The sequence below is a fragment of the Mauremys mutica genome, chromosome 3 (assembly GCF_020497125.1).
Source record: "Mauremys mutica isolate MM-2020 ecotype Southern chromosome 3, ASM2049712v1, whole genome shotgun sequence".
NCBI lineage: Eukaryota > Metazoa > Chordata > Testudines > Geoemydidae > Mauremys > Mauremys mutica.
Genome location: NC_059074.1, coordinates 82,340,719 through 82,364,713, shown reverse-complemented (window position 1 = coordinate 82,364,713; position 23,995 = coordinate 82,340,719). Strand labels below are relative to the sequence as shown.

Sequence of the window (23,995 nt, the reverse complement as noted above, 5' to 3'; positions counted from 1 at the left end):
CCGGGGACTAATCTTGACTCCTAATATCTTGTAGAAAGATTAGTCAACCCAAGAACCAGCATCTCTTTTCTCCCTCACTTGTTTAGAAGGATCATTCAGGTTACAGCAAGGTGTGGCATTATCTCAGTCTTCTAAAGGTGTTGCCAAGGTCCTCTGGCAAAGAAATCTTTAATAGTGCTGAGTTGATAAAAGGCTAAACCTAGAAGGTTTAGCTTCTATGTATACAAGATTTCCTTGGAATAATTTCCAAATGGACCTATAGTAGAGGCTGAGGAAACCTATTGTTTGTTGAGAATTTGCACCAGGACTGACATTTTTCTTCAACAATGGAACCCTACAGACAACTATATGCAAGAAACTACAGATCATCACACCTATCTTCAGAAATCCAGTAACCATCTGATACACACAAAGAAATCTGTTCTCTACAGACAGGCACTCATATACCTCAGAATATTCTCCAAGAAGAAAGTCCAGGATATACACCTTAACACACTTCATACCATTTTCACCAAACAAGGACACTTCACTAGAGAAGTTGATTGTGTCATGGAATGGGCCACCCAAATATCCCAAGAGAATCTGCTTCAGTATGGAAATAAACCCCTACTTGTCCCCTACCACCCCATACTGGAACCCATATGGGGTATCATTAAACAGTTACATCCCATACTCAAGGGGGACCACATCCTGAAAGAAATCTTTGTTGAGCTCCCACTTTTGGCCCAACCTCTCCAAGCTCATCGTCAGAAATAAGCTCCCCACAGACCAGGACACACCAGCTCAAAGCAGCACCAGACCCCACTACCAGAAGAACAGACGCAAAACTTGCAGATCTATTTCCATTGCTACAATTATCAACACCCCTGGCACAACACACCTTTCCAAATCCATGGATCATAAAATGTGTACCTCATCCAATGCTTTAAATTCCCCAATAACAACTATGTGGGTGAAACCAGACAATCACTACACTCTTGAATGAACACACACAGAAAAATGATGAGACAAAAACACCATGTCATCTGTGGGTGAACACTTTTCACGAAACAATCACTCTATAGCTGACCTCTGTCCTCTTTCTCAAAGTAAACCTGCACAACACCTTCAAAAGACAAGCTGGAGAGCTTACATTCATAACTATGCTAGACACTAAAAATTATGGACTGACTAGAGACACTGGCTTTATGGCTTATTACAACAATCTATAACTCACTAACAAACTCCCCTTTTGATCTGCCTTCCCCCCACCCTTTCCCCATACATCCTTCCAGTCGGCCGGTTTCCCCCCTATACTTCACCTTGAATGGTCCCTTGAAATGTGTGTTAACTACTTATGCTAAACAATCTGTTCCACCTTCTATTTAGCTGTGACACTCATGTCCCAGCCCTGAAGACTAGCTGTGCGTAGCTCAAAAGCTTCTATTTCTCCAACAGGAGTTGGTCCAATAAAAATATTACCTCATCCACTTTGTCTCTCTCTTTTTCTTAACACCCTTTATAGGCACTTAGAAGTTCTTATTTTCTTAAGTTTTTGACAGTGCCTTATAACTGTATTAGATACACCTCTCTTACCCTTTGCAATCACTAAGCCTTGAGAGGAAGTCTGAGTATAGGATCTGACCTTGATGGAGGAGGTCTGGAATTTTGGAGGTGGTCTGTTAAAATCTCTTCTGTGAATCTACCTAGTTCAGGCAACCAAGCCTATCCATTCTTTCTTTTGTGTTTTCATATAGTACATCATATTGTTAAGAAATTAGGAGAATGCAGAAGTCTAGAACATGCCATATGGAAAGACCAAAAGTGTCCACAAAAGCTGTCACCATTTAGTAGCATTTGCTTCAAAAGAGGAGGAGAAAGGCCTTTCTTGAGGCACAGACAGAGGTGAATATGTGTATCTTCATTTGATTAGCATGTGAAATGCCTGTCTGTGTAGAGATCACTCTCTAGCTCTTGCTCTGTCTTCTTAGTTCGTGTGCTGCAGGATTGTTTTCTGGGTAACGTGCTTTTAGGTATTTGAAGATTGTTTATAGATTCATAGATTATATTCTGATCTCCTGCATAATATAGGCCCTACATCTTCCCTGAATTAATTTCTGTTTGAACTAGAGGATATTTTTTAGAAAAAAATTCAACCTTGATTTTAAAATTGCCGGTGATGGAGAATCCACTATCACCCTAGGTAAGTTATTTAAAGCTTAATTACCTTCATTGTTCAAAAAACAAATAAACATGTTATTTCAAGTCTGAATTTGTCTAGCTTCAACTTTCAGCCATGGGATTGTGTTTATATCTTTGTTAGCTTGAAACTATTATCCAAACCATTATCAAATATTTGTTCCCCACATAGGTACTTATAAACTGTGATCAAGTCACCCCATAACCATCTCATTGTTAAACCAAAGATTGAGCTCCTTGTATCTATTGCTATCAGGAATGTTTTCCAATACTTTAATCATTCTTGTGGCTTTTCGCTGAATCCTTTCCAATGTGTCAAAATCCTTTTTGAATTGTGGACACCAGAACTGTATAAAGCATTCCAGTAGCTGTCTCACCAGTGCTAAATACAGTGATAATGTAACTTCCCTACTCCTATTCAATATTCCCCTGTTTCTGAATCTGACAATCACATCAGCCCTTTTTTTGCCACAGCATTTTACTGGGGGCTCATGTTCAGCTGATTATCCACCGAGACACCCTAGTCCTTTTCAGAGTCACTGCTTCCCAGGTTAGAGTTCCATTTTGTAAATATTCCATACATTCTTTATTCCTAGGTGAATATATGTTTGCATTTGTCCATATTAAAAACTTGCTTGTGCCACTCAGCTTACCAAACGATCCAGATAGCTCTATATCAATTACATCTCCTCTTTGAGAGAGTAGTAAATAAATAACAATCTTTGTGGCCTCTGCGAACTTTATCAGTAGTGATTTTGTTTTCTTTTAGATCATTGATACAAATGTTAAATCTTCACTGCACAAGATAGAAGAAGCAGAGCTTCTCTCAACAGATGACCTACTTGAGTATTTCTCCTTGAGAACTACTACTGTGGGGTTGTCAGATCTTTTTGTAGCATCACACAGTAGGGTACAGGTGTTTGTGACGACTCCATAAGGAACTTCTGACTGCTCATAACTCCAAGATGTATGTGCAACATTGCCTCTGACTTTGTCCATTTCATTTGAGCATTCCATGCTCCTCATCCTTGAAAGAGTGGCATCTTTGCCCCCTGGCTGTGAAGAAAAAAAGACGATGTTTGTTCTTCTGGCCAGCCATGAAGAGCATGTCCTTTTCGGCATTAGAATGCAGCAAAGGAGGCGTGAAATGGAGGGAAATTACTGAAATCACGGAGCCTTTAGAAAGTCTAGATATCTGAGTTGAATGCCAGTGAACTGTTGCCAACTCTCATGCTTTTGTCATGAGTCTCATGATGATTATTGTTTTTCCTTAAAGCCCCAGCTCCTGGAGTCAAGTGGATATGCGATGATTTCAGCCTTCATTCCTAAAGTAAAGTAAGTTTCTAGTTCTCATAGCTGTGGAGAAAGCTTCAAAATGGGACCCCAATGCCTCCTAAAGGTTCAAAAGGCAGAAGGCAAATAAAAAGAACACCAAGTCTATTATTTTAAAGCCAATCTCATTAGTTTTGGTGAGCCTGACTCATGATTTTTGAACATTTGGGGTTGGCAATACTGCCAATATGACTGAGGTTCTTATTTGCAGGATTTCTTTAATGTGCCATCAGCTTCTTTTTATCAATAGGGTTTAGTACTATTTCTTTCCTTCAGAAAGGAAACAAAAATTGACCTTTGAGGCTAAATCCATTTTGTGAGAATTTCTGTAGGGAATCTGTTTTGGTTTTATATGCTTAGAGTTTGGAAAGTTAGGAAGGATGGTTAATATAAAGTCTTAATTTCCAGGAGGGAAATGACTGCTCATTCCATGGGCTCATGAAAAGCTAACGATCCTCCTCATGAGTTTGCTTCCAGAATGAAAGCAGTACTTTCTAAAACCTTTATCTTGTCAGAGTTAAGCTAGAGAATTTTGTCTAGTAGCTTGAACAGAAGAGGCTTCACTGTTCACTATTCTAGTTATAAAATACACTGTTCTTCTTTCCTGAGAGGCATTTCACAAAGGTCTTAGGAAGAAAAGCTGGACTTTTGGCTCATTATGCAGCAAAACTTTAAGATAGGTTGGCTGTAGCTGCTAAGTATAAAGTGGGTGAGGTAATAAATTCTATTGGACCAACTTCTGGTGGTGAGAGAGAGAGAGAAGCTTTCGAGGTACACAGAGCCCAGACCTGAAGTAGCTGGAAAGCTTGTCTCTCTCACCAACAGAAGTTGGTCCAATAGAAGATGTTACCTCATCTTCTTTGTCTTTCTAATATCCTGGGACCAACACAGCTAAACAACACTGCAAACATGGTATATATGGGGTAGGAGTATATATGCTGCAGATGGTTCCTCTGCTTCATGTTTTATCTCTGGGTCTGATCAATGTGTTTGGAGCTCTTTCATAAAGTTTCTACTTCAGCTTTTCTACTAGAACATCTATTTTCAGTTCCTTGAAGTAGAGTTGTAAGCCTCTCAGGAGTCTATGTGAGCGGAGGGAAGACCTTTTTGGTGATCTTTCTTTCGGGGTGAATAGCCATAATAGTATACAAACAGGGAAATAGACTTTGCTAAAATGGATTTTAGAGGAGAATCCAAGTACTTCATTTTCTGTCTTTGCTTTGTTTCCTAATAAATGACACTTCACCACAAAAAGCACTAATCGAATTTCAGTTTAAAAACCTCAGGATCCGCTGTGGCTGACCTCATAGGCAGAAAAGAGACATCTGAGTACAAATACACAGAGGCACCAAAAATGTTTAACACAGTGACTGTACAGACTGTTAGAGATTTTCTTCTTCTCAGAGATTCTGAACAACTTTTGAAGGAACAGATTGATAGGTAAAGAAAATTGTCATTGTAATTATAGTGGTACAAATTATTTTTAAAAAAAGCTCTAATATATATGTTATTCCAATTACATGTATTTCATACATATATATACACACATTTTTCACTTGCATTTTGACATTCAAACTTGTCATTTTATGATACTGTAATTTTACAGCTTATCTTACATACACTTCTTTTTCAGGGCTAATTGAAGCCACAGATAAAGAGAACTTGACTTGAATAGAAAATGCTTTGTGAAGGAACAGCTTCACAGTATGAAAACTGCATTGCTTGTCTGCAGTCTTCTGTGTGCAAATTAGGATTGCTCATGAGAGCAACAGGGTGGTTTTTTTCCATGCTAAAAAAAGTTTTAAGGAAAGTGCAGATGGTTCCACAGAGTAGTAAAACGTATCCTTTTGTAGCTATAGTGGAGAACACACTTTGTAATGCTCAAGAACTTGTCAGCGCATTGCGGTAAAAATAACGACTGTAAGTTTTTTTTTTTTTTTTTTTTTTTTAAAATTTAGCAGGCATGCCAAAAGTATCTTGGCTGTGATCCAGAGTTAAACTATATCCTTGGGCTGTAAGATAATGTACAAAAAGTTGTCCTTTTTTCCTCTCTAGACTGCTTATCTTCTAGTGGTGCTGTCTCTCTAAAGTTTTAATGCACTGGTTTATTTTTCAGAAGTTGGAATCATGTATCTCGGTGTCAGAGCCATTTTCTGCTAAGCTATTTGCCCTAATATTTCTCTCTCAAAAGTAACTTAATAGTAACACAGCTCTGCCTTACAGATAACAAATGGCACACATTACATGCACTGTAGTATGGGAGAATTTCTCTTCAAGTTGTACTTTTTCTAACTAGTGGTTGCTATATATAAGGGATTAGAAGTTAGTTCATTAGAAATTAAATCTTGAACACACAATTCTAATCAACTAATTTTCTGCATTCAAAATGGGCAAGAGGACAAGCTTCTTGTTTGCTCTCAAGCTCAAGACTCCTAAAATGAATGAATGATTTATGGAGCTGTAATAAAGGTTCACACATATTTTTATTCTGGTAGTACCTAAAGTCTTCCAAGTTTGCAATCTAAATAGATAGGGCAGATGAAGTGTTGGGGAGAGGCATACAACATATGAACAAGTGGTCTTCAGGCTGGAGGGCAGGGGAAGAGGTTTTTCTTTTTTTTGGGAGAAGGGGAAGGTAGGGTGTGTGGAGAGGATGTAAATAGAAAAGGAATTTGGACTGAGAGCAGTAGACGAGTAGATTGCAGGGGAGGGGGTTGGACATTTGATTGAAGCAGAGTTCAAAGTCCAAAGAAGTCCTGGATTAGTTGACAATTGTGATGACATGTGGCTGAAAGTTCGAAGAATGGCTGCTGCTTCTGGGGGGCAATGGGCAAGTGCCTTTTGTAGGATACTTTGGAAACTTCCTCCACCATCCTCCTAGTCCTGGCCAAGTGGGTTGTCAGGGAGGGGAGACAACTGGTCCGAGTGAGCCAATGAGGCTCTGGTCAGGTATGAAGAGTGAGATAGGGTAAGGGTTAATAGATCCATAGATTCTATGGCCAGAAGGGGCCACTGTGACCATCTAGTCTTACCTCCTGTATAACACAGGCCATAGAACTTCCTCAAAATAATTCCTACAGTAGATCTCTTAGACAAATGTCGGAGCTTGATTTAAAAATTGTCAGTGATTCACCATAATCCTTGGTAAAGTGTTCCACTGAGTAATTACTCTTACCGTTAACATTTATGCCTTATTTCTAGTCTGTATTTCTCTATGTTCAACTTACCGCCATTGGATCATCTTATACCTTTCTTTGAGAGATCGAAGAGCCTATTATTAAATATTTGTTCCCCATGCAATCTGTTGCTTGATACAAAATTGGTAAATGTACATACCACCAGCTCATAGTTAACCTATATAAATGGGTCCCAAAACACCTGTTTTATTGTTTATTGAAGCACCATTTGATGTGCAGAAAGGCAAGGGTTCCTGTTTATTCTCCATCCTACCACATCTCTGGCTGTTTGTGCATATCTGAATGACTGAGAGATGTTTTTCGTTTTGCTTTCTATCCTCTTGAAGTCTGCCAGACTCATTTATGTCTGCCGTAGACTGAGTCTCCCAAAGTGCATTAGGTGGTGGTCCTGTGGAATTGAAGGGGTGGGGAGGTTTATGGGTTATTTTGATATTGAACCTCAAGCTTGCTATTTAGTTCCTGCTGTCAAATTAGTTAAGATTTAATAGCATCTGTGACATGAGCAAACAAGAAATTTTACTTCGTGGTTGAGAGGAAACAAATGGCTTGCAGGTATTTTATCTTTCTGTGAGACATTGCTGCCCAGCAAAAATGACATCAGATACTAGGTATCTGCCTCTCAGCGTTATCAACAAATTTGTATGCACGCTGCAAATTTTTGGCCTTTCTTTTTTCATTAGATATTCTCCATTCAGCTGCAAACATTGGCTTACATTGAAAATACCAAAAATCCCATTGATTTCAGTGGGAGTAGTATCAGGCTCATTGATAGTATTTTTATTAGCGTTATAATGAAGTTAAATAAAGTAATGCCTTCATGTACAATGGGTGTCAAATTTCTATAATATACTCAATATACCTCATAAAATTCTGTTTAGTTTTTCTAAATTTTGTTTTCTGCTTATAACACCATAAAGGCCTCCATAGTATTCGATATATTAGATATCCTGAGCTAGATGTCATAGCAGTGGCAACAACATATGTTGGTTGAGCTACTAAATGTTTTGTACCAAGCTTATCAAGATTACATTCTAAACCATGGTAAATGCCAACTCTTATTACTTCTTGACTAATTCCAAACCTTACCTCTGAACCCAGATCACCTGTCTCTCTCAGATCACAGCTACGTCTGAAATGAAAGATTAAGATTGAAAGAGTGTTCTTTTGCATTTTGCAGTTCACTTGCAAGAATAGCCCTTGCTTTACCAATACATAATAAAATAAACTGAATTACATTTCACTACACTTCACTACATCTTCTCTGAATCATTTCAGATGTAATTTAACAAAAAAAGAATAATTCTAAAGGACATTTTAATACCAGAAGGTGTAAATAAAGCCACACTCTTATTTCCTATTAAAATTCATTATTTTACTCCCGTTCGGATTCATATTTGTGGTTATGTGCCCTGCATGGCAAGTGCTGAGAAAACATTTATAGAAAGCCTTGCCAAAAATGACTGTTGACTACATAGACTACAGTGACTGTACTGTTCAGAATCCTCATGTTTATGAAAAAACAGATAGTGATTAATTGTATTTGTCTGTCTGAATTAGTAGATTTTGTTGCTAGAATACCCCCAAATATTTAATAATGCAAATTCACTAGATATAGTAATACAACAGTTTTATTGATATGCTGGCAAAGAAACAAACATGACCACTCTTTACCATCTGTTTATAATGCTATATAAAGACGACCATGCAGGTTGCCATGGAAATGAACATTTCTAAAACCCCAATGTATGCTTGAATTCTCCACCTTTTAAAGTCTTGATATTTTTCTGAGAAAAGAATAGAAAATACAACTGAAATTTTCCTGTGACTTTTTTCGAACAGTCACTTCTCTGTAAAATACTTTCAGCATTTCTGTGATATATTTTTGTTTCAAGGTTTCATAAAATGTAAACTGTCATTGATACATTGATAAGCTTATTTTGGCATTTAGAAATAATTCAGGAAAAGGTTGTTAATGTTGCCGCCTTGTATATTTATTTTTATAAATAAAAGCTTCCCCCTTTAAACAAATTATTTTGATTGTGATGTTGACAATAAAGGGAAAACATTATGGAATCTGAGTAGGGTTCAGAAACTGAAAATTTTATTTATCTGAGTAAAGAGCATATCCATCTTAATTATTATGGACGGCCAGCTGGATCTTTATGGAAAGAGACTCTTGGAATGTTGGGTAATCTTTGGAAAAATGTAGAGCCAAGATAACAACAGTAAAAAGTGTGATGGTTTGGATTTGAATCTGTTTCGTGTGGGGTGGTTGGTTTAAAAAGTCTCTGATCCTTCAGGGTCCATTTTAAGTAAAAGCTTATGGGCACTAAGGTGTGAACTTAGTATGTTGTAATAGGAAATAACATATAACTACTATTATGGTTACTTTACATAGTTATGCTTCTGCCTTCTTGGGACTAGTGTGGCACAAACACCCTTACTGTTTTGTACTGTCTGTTCTCAGTCGTCCATTGTGCTCTAAGAGGTAGACTTTTTTCCTGGTACACTGAGGGGTATCTTTTGAATATAACCAGTCAACTTAATTAAGCAGTTTTAAAGCCAGAATCTTTAGAAGGGGTGGTCCAGCATAATTAATAGGCACAAAGTCAATAAACTGTGTCAATCACTGCTGTTTAAGAAAAGAAGGATTTTTATTTACAGGCCCCATAGTATATTTGGACTCTGTCACTGATGCTAAATAAAAACAGTTAATCAACTGAGGACTAAGCTTGAAGCCACTACATTTTTCACTATTTGAGTACAGAGCCGTACATTTTTTTCCAGGGAATAAATATTTATAATAAATTGTTCCCCATAATGCTGTGAAATTGGGAGGTTGCCGTACAGAGACATACTGTAGTATAGGGGAGGTCAAGACCTTTTTAGATCATTCTATAATGGCATCACCTATCTTAACATTTTTGCCTTTTTATGTTGCATCCATTTGTATACATTCTGCAAGCATTTTTGTCATGAGATAATGACCAAGAATTGACCTGACTCATTGCATTTCAATAGTAGGGTTTATTTAATGCAAAATGCTTTTCTCTGTGACAGGTTTTACCATTACAGTATTGCTCAAGTGACACCAGACCTCAAGAGGTTTCTGAATTTATTAGCCATGTGAAGCTAATCATATTTCTGTCATTCATGAAGCTCTTTTGAAATACTTGTATTCTCTTCTCTTACAGAATATCCTTGGATCCCTGAAAGCCTGTTTTCAAAAGGATATTATTAATACCTGTTGATACTAGTTGACAGAGGGATCCTAGACCTCCCACTAGGTTTAAATAAAGTAAACATTGGTGGAGAAATCAGACATACAGAAACTAGGCTTCTGTCTAAGTATATGTGGTTACAAAAATAAGGGTGCCAGACCTGCAAGTTACTGCTGCTCAGAGTAACTGCAGTCAAACACTAACTACATTTTTTTGACAGAGGCAACTGCTTGCAAGCTATCCACATCACATTCCAAGATCAAATCAAACACTGAGCAGGAAAAACAGAAGAGACTGACAGTTGGTAAAAATTTCATGAAGTACCTTTGGTGTCCTTGTAGGCAACTGAACCCGCACCCTCCTCCCCCCGCTCCCCTTGTCAAATCTTAGCTCGAGGTGAAATGGATACGGTCAAGAGCAAACTATATTTGCTAACTGTGTCTTAAAATGTGTGTTTAGTTTGTGTTTAAAAAATATTGTATTACTGAAAACTATAGTTTGTAATTTATTGGCCTAAATACTGTTCTGTCCAACCAGCATTAGGATAGGAGGAATTTACAGTACTTAAATGCATCTGAAATTCTAAGTTTTCTGAATAACTAACATGTTTGAGACTGGTTTCAGAGTAGCAGCCATGTTAATCTGTATTCACAAAAAGAACAGGAGTACTTGTGGCACCTTAGAGACTAACATTTATTTGAGCATAAGCTTTCGTGGGCTACAGCCCACTTCATCGGATGCATAGACTGGAACATACAGCAAGAAGATATTTATACATACAGAGAACATGAAAGGGTGGAAGTAGCCATACCAACTGCAAGAGGCCAGTCAATTGAGATGAGCTATCATCAGCAGGAGAAAAAAAACTTTTGAAGTGATAATCGAGATGACCCATAGAAGGTGTGAGGATACTTAACGTGGGGAAATAGATTCAATTAGTGTAATGGCCCAACCATTCCCAGTCTCTGTTCAAACCTAAGTTAATTGTATCTAATTTGCATATTCAAGTTCAGCAGTCTCTCTTTGGAGTCTAGTTTTGAAGTTTTTTGGTTGTAAAATTGCTACCTTCAAGTCTGTCATTGAGTGGTTAGAGAGGTTGAAGTGTTCTCCCACTGGTTTTTGAATGTTATGATTCCTGATGTCAGATTTGTGTCCATTTATTCTTTTGCATAGAGACTATCCGGTTTGGCCAGTGTACATGGCAGAGGAGGCATTGCTGGCACATGATGGCAAATATCACATTGGTAGATGTGCATGTGAATGAACCCCTGATGGCGTGGCTGATGTGATTAGGTCCTATGATGGTGTCACTTGAATAGATATGTGGACAGAGTTGCATCGGGCTTTGTTGCAAGGATAGGTTCCTGGGTTAGTGTTGATGTTGTCTGGTATGCGGTTGCTGGTGAGTATTTGCTTCAGGTTGTGGGGCTAGTTGCGTTCTGTTATTTTCTTTGTTGGGCCTGTCCTGTAATAGGTGACTTCTGGGTACTCTTCTTTGAGACTGTCTCTTACTGTGACTGCCCTTGTTTTTATAGCTGTCTTTCTGTATCGCTAATAGTTCTACTCCAGGCCCTAAATGGGCCACACAGCCTAAAGTCAGCTTGGTGCTGAAACTTCAGGCCATTCATTAAACACCCTCTTTCATTCAGATGGAAAACTGATTGCTTTCCTATTCCTGGGAAGCAAAACCCTCCTTAGCAGTTCTAGGCATGCATTGTCTCTCTTTAGCTGACTCCTTACGAAGTCAAGTTGTTCATGGAACACCTAGTCATGCATTTTACAAAAGTTCTCTTGGACATAATCCACCCCACCTTCCACCACCGTCCCCTAAAAATAAATGCAAGTCAGCCTCATTCTCTCATGACATATCCAGGTGACGCATTTGTTCTCCCAAAATCTTCACCCAAGGAGAGTGGAATTTTCCATTCCCTCAGTTCATTCTGAATCTGATGATTCTGGTCACTTCGACCTCGATAAGGATGTTTATTACTTAGTAGATCCTATCTATGCCACCTTAAAGACAGCAGATCCAGCTTCCATTGACCCAGGATGCCATCATGATGTAGGAAGGACAAAACATGTTCCTTTTCCAGAATCTTTGGGGGAAGCAGTGGACTTAGAATGGTTGAACATCACCAGCAGAGTCTCCTTAGAACTTTATCAGTACAACAAGATAAGGTCATCCAGGATTTACTCTTCCATTTTGTATCTCTGCCAAAACTTCTCTTATAGGAAAATCCTGATTCAAGTGGATGGACTAGCAGATCTTAATTACTTAATGGACTGTGAATTCAAGAACTCTCTCTAAATTGACCTTCAGATATTCAGTTGTCACCTGGTGAGTAACCAGGGGTGCCGTCACTCTGTTGCACTGACAGCAGAAAAGTTTCTACAAGGGACTGGAGAGAGATTACTGGAAAATACCCTGTTTACTTTATATACCATCATCTGTGATAATACAAGGTTCTCTGCCAAAGCTTTTCCCTGAAATATTGTAGTGAAGTGTAATGCATGGCTTAGGACTCTTTATATGAGTATAGTCTCCAGTTGCACCCTCATCCAGCCCCTTTTTGATGGGTGAAACTTTTCAGAGACTTTTGGAAAAGTCCTGAAGCATTTGTCATATTTCAGCAAGACTGCCTAAACAAGCCACTTTGAGGGAAACGCGAGGGAGAGTTGCAATTATGACCAAAAGACTGAAATTTCACCTGAACTGCCAGTCCTTTCAACCAACTGGGGCCAGAAAGGACTTCCCAAATGACAGCTAGAGGGAACATATCCTAGAGACTGCATTCCTATAAAGCAGTGAAGTCTTGGAAGTCCAGGAGCCTTTTTATCTAAGAGGAAGATTGAAGATTTTTTTCTTCCCCATAACCAATACCACATCAGACAAATGGGCTCTCAAAATTATCAGTGTGTGCTTTGTAATAGCCTTCCAGGAATCCTCCCCTGCAATATTTTGTCTCTTCTTCCCCAGTATCCAAGTGATAGTGGACATTTAGACATATCTCTCACATTTGAAGAGATTATCCCAGTACCAACAGAATACTGTAAACCGCTCAAGAGTATTTGTGGTAGACAGAAGAAAGTGGAGGCTTTGATCCAGAACTGGACCTGTCAGCATTCAGTCTTGCAGTTCACAAAGTTCATTTCAAGAATGAGATCCCAGTCTCCTACTATAAGAGATGGCTCCAAAATATGTAGGCTTCTTTGAAGTGTATACAGCACAATCTTCATATCCCAGTGCATCAGTTCAGCTAGTGTGCCCTGTGCTTCACAACTGGGGTTGAGCACTATGAACTCCAAGCACTGCTCTTCGTGTACTCTCCTGCCTCTTAGGTGTTCATGAAATTCATGGTTAGCCTATTAACCTGGGACAAGAAGAGATTCAGATTTACCACCATCTAGACCAGTGATTCTTGACCTTGGATTCACAACCCCCAAAAAATCACACATAACTCATAATTCCTCACAGTCCTTTGTAGTCACAAAGGAGTTTTTGATCCTTGGGTCACAGAAAAAAACAATGAGGAGGGATTTGGTATCTTTAATTGCTTGTTCTGGGGTTGGTGGGGACTGTTATTGGTGCTACTCTGTCCCCTTTGTATTTTTCACAGGGCATTCCTTCAAGAGGCTGTGACGAAATTGGCAAGTATTGGCTCATTGATATCTCCATCTGGTTGGTATGATAGTAGCATATGTAGAAACTTCCACTGGGCAGAACTGCCTAATCAATCATTTGAAATAAAAAGTGTAGGAGACTGGACGATTTACTAATCAGCCCTACTCTGGTGAAGATCTTCATAGTACTTATTCAAACATAGCTTATAGTGAATGCCTGTTAGTCTGGATAACAACCAATGTCAGAATGTTGGCATGAAGGCCCAGATGAGGTCCATGTGTTCCAGAGCAAATGATCCTTCCAGGAATCCCAACACTGCATCAGTTTCCTGGAGTTGTGAGCACTAAAGAACACTAAATTGCCAAAGTAGTCAGAATATCATCCAGGACCAAGCACCAGTGAAGCTTTTCACTCTGTATGGCCCAGACACATGTGGTGTCTGAAATTGATAGATATCAGTGTAATGGCTGTGGATTCAGTCAGTCTTCTGGGATCTTGTTCATTTGGACTGCTGCCATCTGTTACCTGAGAGGTCACATGTGTTGAATCAGTGTTACTCTCAAAAGCTTGTGGGACTTCCTTTTCAAATCTAGGAAGCCATCTATTAACTAGATATATAAAGGGATCTGGAGAATTTGTGTCCATGGTGTGTCCAAAGAGAGATCTATCCCTTGTTTCTAGCCATGAAGGATACTCTGGAATTCCTCCTGTAGGGTTTTCACAAAGTTGTGAGCCTTAATCTCTTGAGAATGCAATTCTCTGCTTCAGGGGTGATGTAACTTATTCCTTCTAATTTTGGCCTGTTGCTGAAACCCAACATTTAATCTCTTCTAAAATCAGCATTCCTATGAAGACTGCATATTCCATGACCTGTGGAGCACTGAATATTGCAAAGACTGACTAAAGCTCTTTCTGAACCATTGTGGGGAAATTTTCATTGCATTTCTTGACTCTGAAAGAACCTTTTCTCTTAGCAATCATTTTATCAAGTAGAATTGTTGAGCTCTGAGGTCTCTCTCCATCAAACAGTCCTACCTACATTTTTTTCCTGCACAAAGTAGTGCTCAGATCAGCTTCAAACTTAGTCCCAAACAAAAATGCAACCTTTCATTTAAATCCGTTTGCTTGCCCTCATCTGTTCCAAGTCCTCTCAATTTTTAGAAAAACAATTGCATACATTAGATGTGTTTCTGGGCTGTACAGTTCTACTTAAGTGGAACAAAACCTTGGAGGAAGTAAAATGCTTTGGCTCTATCTGGGAGATATAAAAAGGCTGTCAAGCTTCTCAATCCACTGTTTCCAGGTGAATAAAATATACTACATTCCAGTGTATAATTTATTTCAGTAAGCAGTCTCTTTTAAAGTGGCAATAGCCCACTTGACCAGCCAGGGTCATCATCCTGGACTTGAACAGCAGAGCAACCGAAGATGAGATTTCCCAAGTGAACACTTGGTCATCGGTGCATTCTTTCACTACCCACTGCAAAATATGAGTTGGCCTTGGTTGACGTGGATGAAGAATTGTTCAGTCTTTCCTTGGCCTTCCCCAGCAAAACCCGTTTTGTTAACAAAGGATGCCTGTATCCAATTTAGTCAACAGTCCTCAGGTGCCTATTTTCAGTCACTGCTTAAGAGTCTCACCCTAGCAGTGTCTAGACTGCTGGAACAGCAAGTATCTATCCTCCCCGTCTTCCTTCCCTCCAATAAATTTTTTTTCTTACCTACATTTTCTTCGTCTCTAAGTGAGTTTCTGCTTTTCCATCAGTAACAGGCCTGGACCCTAACTTTGTTATATTCCTTTTTTTCCCCATGCCAACATAATCTGAATTTTCTATTCAGGATAAGTTTTTTTGTTTGGTTTTTTTTCAGCTGATATTTTTTTCTTATAAGGGAACTGAACAAGAGACAGACTAAGGTGAAGAGGTCCATTTAAATATTTTGTTAGGCAGATAGACTAGGCTAAAATAGATTTACTACTTCAAGTTAATCTTGATTTACAAAAACTCTTGTTTGGATTGCTTATTTTATGTGTCCATAGTTGTGGCAGTATGCCCTGGGGTTCAGTTACACTGTAGTGTTCTGAGCTTGCCAACAGGGGGAACTGGTAAGCTGCCAAAACAAACAAACAAAACAACCCCCCACCACGCCCCCCAAGAATCATCTAGATTGGAATAGTGGGTACGTACTTAAGGAAAATTTAGAACTATTATGAAAACTAATTTTATGTATTCCTTTCATGTACTGAAACTAGTTTGTGTCTGGCTTTGCTAAACTAGAAAAAACAGAGAGGAATGGGTAAGGCTCTCTCATGATGATTGACCAGCTATATACCACTGTCCAATAGATTTTTTGTTGTAAAGTTGCTCTAGCTTTGTTGAGCTACTGTGTAGGGAGCAGAGGTTCCTTTTTCTTCCAGAATGAAAAAGATGAGATTCAGGTGGCCAAATATCTAGTCAGTCTTTGAAATCCAAATGTAATAAGCTTTTTTTTAACTTCATACCTGCCATGAACTTAGTCTTTAACATAGACAAGGTATTTTGGGGTGTTTGAAGAACTTAAGTTAATAGATATTAAAGTTCTAAGTATTTGTTAAATATGTAGTAGGCAGGTGAAAATAAGTGACTTTACATTACATTACATGTTTAGCATACTGTGCTTTATTTAAATGTGATCACTTGAGCAAATTCATATAAATATTTTGTGTTACATATTGGATTGTTATTTCTAGCAAGTCATTATTGAAGCAGATTGGAAACTAGCCATGAGGATAACAGAACTCTCACATTTGTAGTGTTGACAGATAACCATGCTGTGCAGATAATGGCTACCTCTAGGTTTAGAAATGGCAATTGTAATTAATGTTAAAAAATACTTTTTGAAATATAATTACGGTTACAAGTATATTGTATACCTCTTTGACTTGGGTTGAGCAAAATAGGCAGTGTCTTTCCCTGTATGTCATAAATTTAACACTATTTCCTCTTTGGGGCAAGGACTTTTTGTTCTGTATTTCTGCAGCGCCTTTGCCCAGTGGGGTCCTGGTCCATAACTAGGGCTCCTAGGTGCTATGGTACTGCAAATTACTGTTTATTATTTGTAATATCACACAATACTTATGTACAGTGTGGGCCAGCTATATTTTTATGGGAACCACAGCTATGTGGCTTTCTTAATATTATTCCTAAATGTACTTACCACCTTTGTTGATTTTCTTGATTTTGCTTACATAACACTTTTCTAGCTACTTCTTAAATCTTCCTTATTCACACTTCTGCTGTTCCCGTGATTTGTTAATTTCCCAGTTTCTTAGACACTTTCTTTAGGCTTCCCATTATCCAGTCAGCATCATGATATCTCATCCTTGTCCACTCATCTACTTATTGAACCGGCTTATTACATTTCCCATTATTTCTTCTATTCTCCATTTTAATCTCATTATGATATACTGTAGAAAGCAAAAGACTGGTAATAAAATTACTTTTTTGTCATCTCACAATCAGCTCCATTGCAGATATTCCAAATTTCGTTCTGTTGCGCAACCTTGATTAACTAATAGGACTAATGCTAAAAATATTAATTGCTTGCAACTAGGCAGTGTTTTTTTTTTTGACAAAATCTCCAAACTACATTTTTAAAGTAAAATCTGTTGAAATGGGCACTACAAGTTGAGAAATGCACAAAACATTGAGTGGAATGCTCATGTTTGCTTGATTTATTCTCTGTAACAGACGGAGTGTGGTAGTAGGAGGTGTAATTTGCAGCACATTAGCTATTAGCCAGTGTCACTGCTTGAGTGGGTGGTGTGAGTCTCTTGTGTCTGTGTAGCGTAATATGCATGTTTCAGAGCTAGACTCTTCTCCCGTGCATCAACATTGTTCACTCAAAAAAAGAGAGTTCTGTGTTTAAACCTGTGAATCTGACAGTTTTCAAATGGCTTATTTTGTCATATGCATAAAATCTAGCGTAGATGCTTTTCTTCCAGCCTTTTTAATGTTTTGTAAAAGCTGGATTGTTGTAGATTGTTAGTCAGACATACTCATCTATCTTTTTTTATTTTCCCCTGAGGGTGTAGTGTATAATTCCAATCTGCCTAGTCTATGACTTACAGCAAGCAAAATTTACTAATGTCTTTTCTTGGCTACTGTATGCTCACACTTGTGATGTTATTCTGCAGAGGTTTTCCAAAAGATTCCAAGCTTGACACTACTTGCATATGTGCCCAATTTCACTTGGGTTGCTTTCAGTTCACTTTTTCCCCCTAGAAGAACCTGTCTTCTGCCACATACCCATCAAAACTAATTGCACCATCTGGAAGACTTCTGTGTAGCTGTTACTTGGGCAGAATATCTCTTGGGAATTTAAATCAGGTAGAGTGTGAATGTGGCCCCTGAAGCCATGTCAAATAGATGCTATAGTTTCTAGTTTCTAAAGAATGGTCACCTTAGGCTTTTTTAAATTTGTCTAATGTAATTTGCTTTAGTATGGATATGATACATGTCAGATACATAATTTGTCATTTCTGTAAATGGAATTGGACTTTGAATAGTATTTTGCTCGTAAATCTATATGCATGTGTAAGGTGTCCTGGCTAAAATTGTATTTTACTTATATAATTATGTGATAGACATACCACATATTTAGTCATTATACCTGTACAGTTCTTCCTCTTTTACACCTTTGAGTGCCTTGCCCTGCACTCTGCGAACAATCTGTTTTTACTAGCAACATTCTAAACCTCTGAACTTTCAAACAGTTGGATTTTTTTATTAATAGTAATAATAGGCTATTTTTCATTCCCTTTCCTCCCCTAGTATGGATCAGGTAAAAGCAGAAATTTAAAACTTCACTTGTTCTCTACTTGCCATATCCATTCCTAAACTAGCAACTGATTTAAGTGCCTGTACTCTGTGGCTCAGCAGGTCTGTGTCCCATGGAAAAGCTGCTTTTTAATGGTATGATATAATACAATTTGTTTCTAGCCCGGCCAAATCATGAGATACTGGGCTTCCAAATATCAAAAAAAAGTTTCTTCAGATTATTTTTAATATGTTTAAAATTATGAATACTAATTTTTCTGTACATGAGAACTAAGGCAACTTGGTTTTATGGACAAAGGAATAGGAAGGAATAGTACCAGTAACTTTTTTTTTTTTTTAAAAGAGCTACTTTTCTCTAACATACATCATAAACAAAATGCATGAATGGTGTGAGGAAGTATGAAGATTTTATTTGCACATAGTTGGATGACCTGCATCTCTCTTGTGCTTAACCACGCATGAGTAGTACGGTGAACTTAAACTGAAGCCAGAAAACTGTTTATACTATCACACACCATCATGTATTCTGTAAACAGGATGTGTATGCTGTATATAGTCAGAATATATGTATTTTTCTAACTTTTGCGGGACTGTTATAGTATTTACATGTGGCTCAAACTTTGGAAATCTACACAATGTTAATTGTTTATATCATCAGTACTTTCTTGGCATGAGGAAAAGAATGTGGCTTTTCATCTAAATTTTTGGAATATTGTAAGCAGATTTTTACTTACTCATTTGAGTAGTGAGAATAAAGATACAAAACCTGTAAATTCACTGCGTGCTGAAAACAACTTTTTCCCTTTAAAATCCTTCATTAGGTATATATTTTCAGTAAAAGGAAACCTTATGATACAGTGAACAGTTTTGTTAAATTTTGTTAGCCTTCAATCCTTTGTGCACGATTCCTAAAATAATCCATACGCAGTCTTTCATGCAAACTCGCTTGCAAGCACTAGTATCCAGATGGCAAAAAACTATAAAGTTAAGTAACCTGCAGTGTATATGTCCTAAATGCCTTTCCTTGTTGGATGTTGAAATGTATAAAGACTATGTCCCTCTTCTTACCACAGTCTTCATTTGTATAGCGAGAGGTACTTGTCTGTATTTCAGCACCACTTATATTCAGATCCAGAGGGTGCTCAACACTACCAACAGCTTACCTAGTTTCTTGATTTCTAGCCATAAATAAGGTAGTATAAGAAGGAACATGTGAAGGAACATCAGAAAATATGTGGATTACTTTTTAATCCCAAGAAAGCTTATCTTGTATATAGCATCTAGTTTTCATTCATGTCTTGCTAGTTTTTACCCATTTTTTAAATTGGATTGTCCAAGGCCGATGACTGAGAGCTAGTAGCTTGCTCAATGTACTGTGGTAAGTAAGTATTCACATTAGGACTCAGATCTCTCCCTACTTCCAGTTTTTTTCTTTAACCACTGAATCACAAAGCTTCCTAGTTAAGAGAATATGAAATTATTCAAGCAGGTGTACTCTTATTTTTGCAATGATGAAGTAGTTCATGATCTGACCTTGTGCATTATCCTGTGCTTGAATACTAAATCCCAGGCTGAATATTTTTTTTGCTAGTTACTGTTACTATTACTCCATGCGCTCATAGTTTTCAAGCAACACTCAAATCTGTTGATTAAAAGTTTGCTAGCTACATACTTAGGCACTGCCACAGGATTAATTGCCATTTACATTTTAACACTCAATTTAAGAGATACAAGTAGTTTTTAACTGCATGGCACCAAATTGACTTTTAGGATCGGCAGCAAGTGGCACTGCTGCAGGCTAAATTTTTAGCATCAGCTGTAAATATTTGTTGTCCATTTGGCCCCAAAGATTTCTAAATATTTGAAAGCCAAGTTCAAAACTCAATTCTAATCTGCAACTATTTTAAAAATTGAAAACAAAATTTGTACTCTTTAGTTGTCAAATTCTGCAGAAGTGGATTGTACAGTAACCGGGACAACTTTAAGTGAGGAGTTAATTTTGTTTTCTTGTTACGTTGCTGATCAATTAGGGAACATGCTCGTTTAAAGCTGTGTAATGCTCCCTTCTAACTCATTTGGCAGCCACCTGCTTTGTCTACTGCTTGCAGGAAGAGCAGCCCATTGCAGCTGGCTGGTGGGGGCTTGGAACCAGGGTGGACTGGCAACTCCCATATCAGCTCCTCGCTCCCCTAAGTTCCCTGTGCAGCAGCTGCCCAGCAGGCTGGCAGTTGCAGCTGTCCTTCCCCCCACTGGCATGTGCTGCTCCTGCCCTCTGCCTTGGAGCTGCTCCCCGAGACTCCTGCTTGCTGTGCGGGGGAAAGGGAAGGAAGGGGGGGGCTAATGTCAGGGTGTCCCCCTGCTCCTGCACCCCGCTTACCCCATCTTCCACAGAGCAGGGGGGGCATACTAGGGTTCAGGAAGGAGGGAGCTTACAGCAGCTGCGGTCTCAGCAAGCTGGTCTAATTAACAAGGCAGTGTACTTAAAGGGATAATGCGCATATCTCCCTCCATTCCTGCTGCCTTGTAGAGTGAGAGAGTTAACCCTTGAGAGTTAACCCTATGCCCCCCCTGCTCTGTGGAAGATGGGGTAAGCGGGGTGCAGGAGCAGGGGGACACCCTGACATTAGTCCCCCCTTCCTTCCCTCTCCCCCGCACAGCAAGCAGGAGTCTCGGGGAGCAGCTCCAAGGCAGAGGGCAGGAGCAGCACATGCCAGTGGGGGGAAGGACAGCTGCAACTGCCAGCCTGCTGGGCAGCTGCTGCACAGGGAACTTAGGGGAGCGAGGAGCTGATATGGGAGTTGCCAGTCCACCCTGGTTCCAAGCCCCCACCAGCCAGCTGCAATGGGCTGCTCTTCCTGCAAGCAGTAGACAAAGCAGGTGGCTGCCAAATGAGTTAGAAGGGAGCATTACACAGCTTTAAATGAGCATGTTCCCTAATGGGTTCAGTCAGTTGCTAGTTCATCATTTAGCAGTAAGGGAAATATCCCACCCTCTGACTCCTCCACCTCAACCAAGCTTCACAGTCATCATCACTGTCTACCAGTATTAAATTGTTTGTTTAAAACTTATACTCTGTGTGTGTGTGTGTGTGTGTGTGTACATATATATAAAATATATAGTTTTTTGTCTGGTGAAAAAAATTTCCCTGCCTGCCTTGGCCCCATGCTACTCCCGGAAGTGGCCGGCATGTACCTGTGGCCCTGGGAAGGGGGCAGGGGGTCTCCCTGCGCTGTCTCTGCCTCGAGCTCCAACTCTGCAGCTCCCATTGGTTGGAAACTGTGGAGCTGCAGGGATGGAGCCTGCAGGCAGGGCTAGCACGTGGAGACCCCCTGCCCCCCCACAGGGGCTGTAGGGACGTGTGCCGACTGCGCAGCTCCCATTGGCCAGGAAATTGTGGCCAATGGGAGCTGCAGGGGCGGTGCCTGCGGGGAGGGGCAGCGCGTGAAAACCCCTGGTCCCCCCGCCTAGGAGCCGCTGCTAGAGGGATATGCTGGTCGCTTTTGGGAGCCACCTGAGGTAAGCGCTGCCCCCTCACACAGCACAACCACCTGCCCCAGCCCAGAGCTCACACCCCACACCCTCCCCGCACCCAAACTCCCTCCCAGAACCTGACTCAGACCCCTCACTCCCTCCTGCACCCAACTCCCTCCAAGAGCCCACACCCCCTGCTGCACACCAGCCTCCTGCCCCAGGCTCAGCCCAGAGCCCCCTCCGACACTCCAAACCCCTCAGCCCCATCCCACAGCCTGCACCCCCTCCTGTACCCCAACTGCCTGCCCCAGCCCAGAGCCTGCACCACGCACCCAAACTCCCAGAGCCCGACCACTCATCCCCTCCCACACCCAAAGTCCCTCCCAGAGCCTGCACCCCTGCCCACCCCCCAATGCCTTGCCCCAGGCCGGTGAATGTGAGTGAGGGTGGGGGAGGGTGAGTGATGGAGGGAGGGATGGGGGCTGGAGTGAGCTGGGGTGGGGCCTCAGAGAAGGGGCATGGAAGGGTCGTGGCCATGGGACAAGGGCCGGGCAGGGCAACGGTGTTTGGGTTTGTGCGATTAGACAGTTGGCAACCCTACTTGCTACTCATGACCTCAGAATATATTTTGGGCACCAGCTGCTCTTCCCTCAATGAGGACTGTAAAGTGAATCCATCTGTCTAGTGGGAAAAGGCTGGCAAATGAGATGTTAGTTAGGATGTCAGAACATCAGTTCTTAGCTCTCTCTACCAAACTAAGATGGCATCAGTGTTTCCATCGTAGAAATATGCAGGAGTACAACTTGGAATTCTGTACACATATTTTCAGAATATTGTTTTCTTAACAGGGGCATCTGATGCTTATTTTGCGAGAGCGGGTCTGCAATTTTTGTTTTAGAATGCTACTGCTCACCTTCCTGGGGGCTTGTGGTATTTGCTAGACTCCCAAAAATGTGAGTTTGCTTGAAAAAGAAATGGTTACTTGCCAAAAGAACAGAAGTTCTTTGTGGACATTGCCTCAGTTTATTTGTACTTCATGCTCACCTTTCTTCAGAGCTTTTTGGAACTCCAACCATTCAGTGCTGTGAGAGAGTGCTCATACTGCTCCAACAGGCACCACTTTCCTGTAGGTCAGTGGCATGCAGGGGGAGGCACTTGCCACAAGTGTGAATATAGAGGCAACACTTGAAGAGCCAAACTTGATCTCCTTCATCTCTTTATTCAGCCGACTCATTCCCCAGACTCTTCCTTCCTGCTTTATTCCTACCCTATATACAGGTAGCATGTTGACTGGGTCTTCTTGACTTGCCAAATTATAATCTGTTCTGTCTTTCTCTTCTCCTTCAACAGACTATTTTTTTTTTAACTATAAGATGGTTATAACATGCCTGAAAAGCTGCTGAATGAGTTCCATCACTCTATCTTGTTTTAACTCATCCTATTATGGCAAGGTTTTTCACATGTCAGAACAATCAATATTTGTGGATTGCATGTACTGCAACGTTAGTTAATGTTTGTAAAGCACTTTGTAAATGTAAACCACTATAGAAGCAGTAAGTATTATCGAGACATAATGGAATGAGTCAAGGATGCAGTGGCAGCCTTCAGTGTGAACATCATTGTCTGTCACTGAGTCTAACATGCAAATGGTGAATTTTTGTATTTATAGAACTGTTAATTTCAAATACCGTCCTGAAGATACTCTCGTTTGTCTTGGATTGTAAAATGGTGGAAATGTTTTGTAATATTCAACTATGAAGTACTCTGAGATTAAGTAATGTATGGTAGATTTTCTTACACATTAATATCACCTAGCTAAAAGATACCATAGATTTTCCTGGAGCACTGTTGTTATAAAGACAGATATGATCTAATTTCTTCTAGAGATCAAGCCAGAGAATTATAGCCAGGAATAATATGGGATACAACCTGTCTAGTAACCTACTATATTGTAAAATGAGCCATATAAAAACTAAGGTTATGATAGTATCAAAGATCATGTACTCAAGTTAATTGGAAGTTGGATTACTGCATAACACTTTTGTGGTATATAAAATCCTTTTACTCTAAACTTTTAGCCTTCTGGAGAGTAGGACTAGGAGGCAGAGATTCCAGAAATTTTGGGTCCAGGAGGAGAGCAAAGCTTATTTTTAAACA

General features: G+C 39.8%; 1 protein-coding gene across 3 annotated transcripts in view; it reads left to right on the top strand.

The window, feature by feature from the left end:
• Nucleotides 1-23,995, top strand: part of PDSS2 (decaprenyl diphosphate synthase subunit 2) — a 173,327-nt gene that overhangs the window by 53,573 nt on the left and 95,759 nt on the right. The window lies entirely within an intron of this gene.